At 42.0% G+C, this 6,674-nt stretch overlaps 1 pseudogene; it reads right to left on the reverse strand.

Annotated features, from left to right (window-relative positions):
* Positions 1-4,151: 4,151 nt before the first annotated feature.
* LOC101419513 (olfactory receptor 1P1-like) lies at positions 4,152-5,089 on the reverse strand (annotated as a pseudogene).
* Between the last annotated feature and the right edge of the window lie 1,585 nt (positions 5,090-6,674).

Raw genomic sequence — 6,674 nt, forward strand, 5'->3', positions numbered from 1 at the left:
CTAAAAAGAACATAAGTAAGTGACTTACTGAAAAGAATATAGATGACTCCAGTATTATTGAGAGATTTGTTTTACAGTTGCAAAGATTTGTTATGCATAATCTTGAGCTAATAAGTGTTTGTATAACTTTCCATTTTTGTACAGGAAAAAAATTGTATTTATTCAATTAGAATGGAAATTGTTGTAATATGATACTGAATTGACTTTACTTATTACCTTAGTCTCCCAGAAATGTCATAACAAAGTACTGCAAACAAGGTGGCTTAAAACAACAGAAATTTATTATCCCGCATTTATGGAGGCTAGAAATCTGAAACCACGGTGTTGGAAGGGCCATGCTACCTCTCACATTGTAGGAAAGAATGTGTTTTTTTTCCTTTTTTTTTTTGTCTTTATTTTTTTAATGTTACATATTCAAAAAATATGAGGTCCCCATATACCCCTCTCACCCCAATCCTCCCCCCATAACAACAACCTCCTCCATTGTCAAGAGACATTCATTGCACTTGGTGAATACATCTCTGAGTGCCACTGCACCTCATGGCCAATGGTCCACTCCATAGCCCACACTCACCCACAGTCCACCCAGTGGACCATGGAAGGACATACAATGACCGGTAACTGTCCCTGCAGCACCACCCAGGACAACTCCAACCCCAAAAATGCCCCCACATCATATCTCTTCCCCCCATTCCCTACCCTCAGCAGGCACCATGGCCACTTTCTCCACCCCAATGCCACATTTTATTTGATTACTAATTACAATAGTTCATGAATAGAATATCAGTAAATCCACTCTAATCTATACTCTATTCCTCCATCCTGTGGACCTTAGAATGGTTGTGTCCACTCCACATCTATGTCAAGAGGGGGCTTAGATTCCACGTGGATGCTGAATGCAATTCTCCTGCTTTCAGTTGTGGGCACTCTTGGCTCCCTGGTGTGGTGGTTGACCTTCTTCACTTCCATGTTAGCTGAGTGGGGTAAGTCCAATAAACCAGAGGGTAGGAGTTGCAAGTCTGTTGAGGCTCCGGACCTGGCTATCACATGGTCAGTCCAGAGATTCAGGTCCCCTGGGTGTACACTAAACCCCAGCACCAACTACAGATCTGTTAATGGTAACAGGAGAGGATTGTAGACAGAGATCACATCTGAGTCCAGCTCCATCACACAGAAACACAAACTCCAAAGTAGGGCCAACTGACATGACACTGAACTCCATCTGCCATGACCATAGAACCTGTGGGTCTCTGTAGCCCTCACAAGAACCAAGACCTGGGGTTGTATCTCCTTTATCTGTCTCTGGGACTCTGCTGAGGTGTGCATAAGGGCAATCCCGTGATAACCTCCCAGCACTTTTTGGAGACTCATGACCATATAAACTCATTTGTCCTTTCCATTTCCCCCTTTTATTCAGGTCAAAAAGCATTTTTAGGCCCTGGTATTATATGTAGACTGAGATATTCTGCTGGTCTGAGTTGACCCTTTTATTCAAGGTCATTTTCTAATTACATCATCAGCTGGTACCTGGTAGTAATCCCTCGGCACCAGGGAGGCTCATCCCCGGGAGTCATGTCCCACACTAGGGGGAAGGTGATGCATTTACATGCTGAGTTTGGCTACGAGACTGGCCACATTTGAGCAACACGGAGGCTCTCAGGAGGTAACTCTTAGGCACCCTGCAGCTCTAGGCCTTGTTCTTATTTCACGTGCACAGGCTTACAAGCATAGTCATTAATATCAAGGGCTCATTGTTGGACCTTCCTTCTTTTTTGGTCTTTGCCATTGCACTTGGGGGATTGTTGCTGTTCCTTTAGGGACTGTGATAGAGCTCCTCTGGCTAGGAACTCAGCACTCCCTCAGTCGTTATTTTTAATTGTAACCACTATGAAAATATCCAAACATTTTTATGTACCGTGGATATATACCTTGGAGAATTCCCTGCCAACCATGAGTACCCTGTCAGTAACATCCCACACCAGTATTCCTCCAGTGCCATTGTTGAACCTCTCTGAGATCCAAAACTTCTTCAAAAATGAAGCCCAATATATTGCCAGGTTCCATTAATAGTAAAATGGAATATAGTGATAAGTTTAAAGGTTAGATACAGAATACATATTAATTTAGAAAAATTAAGGTAAAAATAAATTGGGGTAATAAAAAATTTTTATATGTCAAAGCTTTGTTTTTGATGTTTTGCCTTCCATCACTGCAATAAATGTTGCCCTGTATGCAAATTGGCAAGGCAATTTCTTCCATCTTTTCCTCAGTGTCTATGTCCTTTCTTTTTCTTTTCTTTTCTTTTCTTTTCCTAATTATTAAGCTTATCTCCACAAAAGTTTTAGATTACAGTACTTCATATATACAATATACAGTACTCCCACATATCCAACATAAAACCCTTTTCCCTTCCACAGCAATAATCTTTTTACATGTTCATACTATATTTACTGAAACTGATGTATAGATTTTGAGACAAAACTTTCAAACAAGGTAACATTTGGGTTTACATTGTGATTTATACTTTAGACTAGGATTTTCTAAATTTTTAGTTATCTCATGTTTTACATTATGATTTACATTTTAGCCTATCAGCCCCTATATATTTTTGGTGTAATTTTACATGTCTTATATCCATCCTTGCATAATCTTGTGGAACACTTCTATTGCCCACACAGTTACATCAATTCCATCTATTAAATATGTCTTTCCCCCTCCCCTCAGGGCCCACAGTGACAATCTATCTTCATTTCTTGAAGAGCGATGTTCAGAGATACTTGCAACAGTGTTGAGGGCTTGACATGTTCGACTGCCCTAATGCATTGGGAGCCACCATTTCTCTTGAGAGATACAATTCCCTCTATTTGTGGGCATCAGTCCTCCCCAGGATGTGGGTATACCTTCACTCTCATTATATGGGTCTCTATCCAATGATATAACCCACTATGGCAAAATGAGCACTCACACACTCCCTAGGAGATGTCCTGCATCAGATTATCCCCTTTAAGTGTCTTAAACAGGTAATCTTCTTTATTATATTTTTGAAAAAGTTTTCTCAGCATTATACTCTCAAATACCAGACAACCTCCTATATTCATATGTTGCCCCAGCCTCCCCCCAATTTCTTGGGCAATATTACCCATCCTCCCATTCCTAGCCCCCCTCAAGCCTGCAAAGCCCCACCCAAAGGTAACCCTACGCCCCCATTTTATCCCTTCCTTGTACAAATACTTACCTCCAGCTTATCACAGATTTCACCCATGTAGGTGTCAGTTTACATCCTTCCTCTACCCCCCAATTTCCTGTAAGCCTATCATCCAGTCTCTAGCTCTCTGAGGCAACTTGGTTTACTTATTTCATATCATTGAGGTCATGTAGTATTTGTCCTTAAATGCCTGGGTTGCTTCACTCAACATAAGGTTCTCAAGGTTCATCCATGTTATCACATGTGTTTGTAGTGTATTTGTTGGAAAGAATGTTTTGCTCTTCCTACTTCTGGTAGTATGTCAGCAATTCTTGACTTGCTGCCACAGCACCACAGTTTTCACCTCCATCGTCACATGGCAATCTCCCATGTGTCTGTCTGTATGTCCAATTTTCCCTCTTCCCATAGGAACCCCATTCATATTTTAGTAAGGCCCACCCTAATCCAATATGGCCTCATCTTAACTAATTTCATTTATATGATTCTTTCTCCAAATAAAGTAATTTTCTGAGTTCCTGCCTATTAGAATTTCAATATATATTTTTGTGAGAAAAATTCAACTTTTAACACTGCTAATATTTTGACCATTAACCCACTTTCCATAACTTTGCTTGGTCTTGTTTTAATAAATATCGTAAGGGCTGGCAGACCATTAGAATGGTGAACATTACAAATGACATTCTCCTTTTTAAATAGTTACTTAATCACTTTCATTTTTAAATTTTATTAAATAAGTAAAATTCGTAAGTGAATAAGTGACTCTAATTGACTTGAAACACAAATGAAATCTTGTTTTTCCTGATAATTCAAAACTCATGGAAGGGAGTCCAGGAGGGGGCTGATGACATGGCACATTTGAGATTAAGATATGAGACCCTTGAACTAGAAATTTCCATGAAGTCCCTCCCTGAAGGGGAGGAGGACACTTGCAGCTTTTCTGCTGACATCAGTGTCCCCACAAGGGCACTTTGCCCCTGAGAAGTCTCCCCAGTGCACTCTTCATGTCCTCGTTCCATAGGCTGTAAATGAAGGGGTTCAGCAGGGGAGTCAACACTGTGTACAAGACAACAGCTCCTGTGTCCTCTATTGAGTTGGAGGAAGACGACGAGGGGCACAGATAAGCCCTGATCACTGTCCCAAAGAACAAGAAAACAGCAAGGTGGGAAACACAAGTAAAGAAGGCCTTGTGCCTTCCCTGGGCAGAAAGGACTCTGAAGATGGCTGAAACAACATGAATATAAGACACCAAGATGAGCATAAAGGGGCTTAAAATGACTGCTCCCCCCACAAGGAGGAGGATAAGCTCATTGACCTGGATGTCAGAGCAAGATAACTTCATCAGGAGTCCAGGTCACAGAAGAAGTCAGGAATGATCTTCTTTGGGCAGAACCTGGAATATGAGGAAAGTGTGGGTCAAGGCAACAAGATTCATAAGGGTCCAGCAGGCAGTGACCATGAGGATACAGTGCTGGGGGCTCATGACCACCGTGTAGTGGAGAGGGTGGCAGATGGCCATGTAGCAGTCATAGGCCATGGTGGCCAGGAGAAAGATGTCCATGTCCCCAAAGATCAGGAAGAAGTAGAGCTGTGTCAGGCACCCTGGTAGGAAATGGACCTGCTCTGGGTCTGGAGGTTCACCAGAGCCTTGGGCATGGTGGTGGAGGTGAAAAGGATGTCTGTACAAGATAGACTGGCAAGGAAGAAGTACATGGGTGTGTGGAGACACCTGTCAGTGCCAATGGCCAGGACATTGAGTAGGTTCCTTGCCACAGTGACCACATACATCCACAGGTACACCTGGAAGAGGAGGTACTGCTGCTCTGGCTGCTCTGAGAGCCCCCAGAGGAGGAACTCAAAGATGCTGGTCTGGTTCCCTCCTGCCATGAGCCCATGTCAGACCTCAAGGGAGACATTAACATTCTCTAAACATATTTCACTCTAGATGATTGGGGAACATGCCATTCTCTGAACGCTAGAGAAAATGAATAAAGAATGGCATTAGTGTATCCCACTAAATGTCCAGTGCTAGAAAGTATAGGAGGCACACCTTAACAGAAGCAAAATGGATTGCTGGTTTGATTTCTCTGCGCTCCCTTCTATCCAAATTTCTTTAGTTTTAGTTTCTTTTCCTGCAGGTGTGCTCTCAATGAATTCAAGATAATTTCATCTATTTATTTATTCACTCATTCATTCATTCCGCAGATTATAAGTACCAAGCTGTACCCAGGACAGTATTAGGTAAATAAGGCAGTGGTAATCCTTAAACTCAGATAATTTTTAATCTAATGGGATGGATATAACTGCCCATATTAAGAGCCTATAAAATTGGTGATTCAGAGTTCTCCACACATTGAGCTGCCTCCAAACCTCTCTGAGAGCACAGACTGGATCTGTTCTGATCCATTATGACCAGAGCACAAAAATCAATATTCTGAAGACACAAGTTCATATTTTCCATGTCACCAAAAACCAGTTCAACAGCTATTTCATAGGGGTCCATTATATACACATTACTTTTCAATGTGTCAGGAAGACTACAAAGAAGAAATTGTAGTATCTAGTCTAGTCTCCAACCTCTCTCTCTCTTTCTGTCTGTCTGTCTGTCTCTCTCTCTCTCTCACACACACACACACATACACATTCTATTCTGACACAGCACACAGAGGTAGAGTAGGAAGACCTTCTGCACCATAAAGGCAGTTTGGGGTTCACCACGTGTCTGTGGGCAGCATGCACAGAGAGGAGCAAAGGCCAGGAGGCAGGAAGACCAGGACAGGCTGAGATGGACACAGCTGTGAGCCTGAGGTAAGGAGGGCACTAAAGGCTGAGGTAAAGAAGGGCAGGGACCTGAGGGCCAAAGGTGGGGAGTATGAAAGCTGGTTGAGCACGACACTGATGTTAGTGCTTGGGTAGGACCAATACCCAAACATCCTGCTCCTCCCATATTTGGAACCAACTGAGAGTTAGACACAGGTGCTGGTCAATCACATGGAGAGAGAGAATCACCTTTATCACTGAAGAAGGCTAGGGTTGAGAATGTGTCTTAGCTGTGTTCACCAAGTGGGTTTTTAAAATTACTTTTCCAAAATTAAATATATTTTCCTTTCACAGGTTCAGCAGGAAAATCATGTACCTCTCAAAGAGAAGAGTTGCCCTTATAAAACGTGTAACTTAGAAGAACAGAGCAGAAAGTGTGTTTCTGAAAATGATCTGATTCCTGAAGAAAACGGAGAATGTGAAGATCAAAATTCGGCAACGACCTAAATCCTCCAGAGTAGACTTGAACAAAAGCAGTGTAGTGAGAGCAGGGGTGTTCATCTGATGAATAAGCATTTCACATGGAAAGAAATTTCAGAAGTAGGGAATAAGCATTCCCCCCAAATGAATGAGACAATTTTGAATGAGATTTCTTACCATCTCTGACAGTCAAGATGCCACACATTTAGAAATGTCACCTACCACAATAAAA

The sequence above is a fragment of the Dasypus novemcinctus genome, chromosome 21 (assembly GCF_030445035.2).
Source record: "Dasypus novemcinctus isolate mDasNov1 chromosome 21, mDasNov1.1.hap2, whole genome shotgun sequence".
Classification (NCBI taxonomy): domain Eukaryota; kingdom Metazoa; phylum Chordata; class Mammalia; order Cingulata; family Dasypodidae; genus Dasypus; species Dasypus novemcinctus.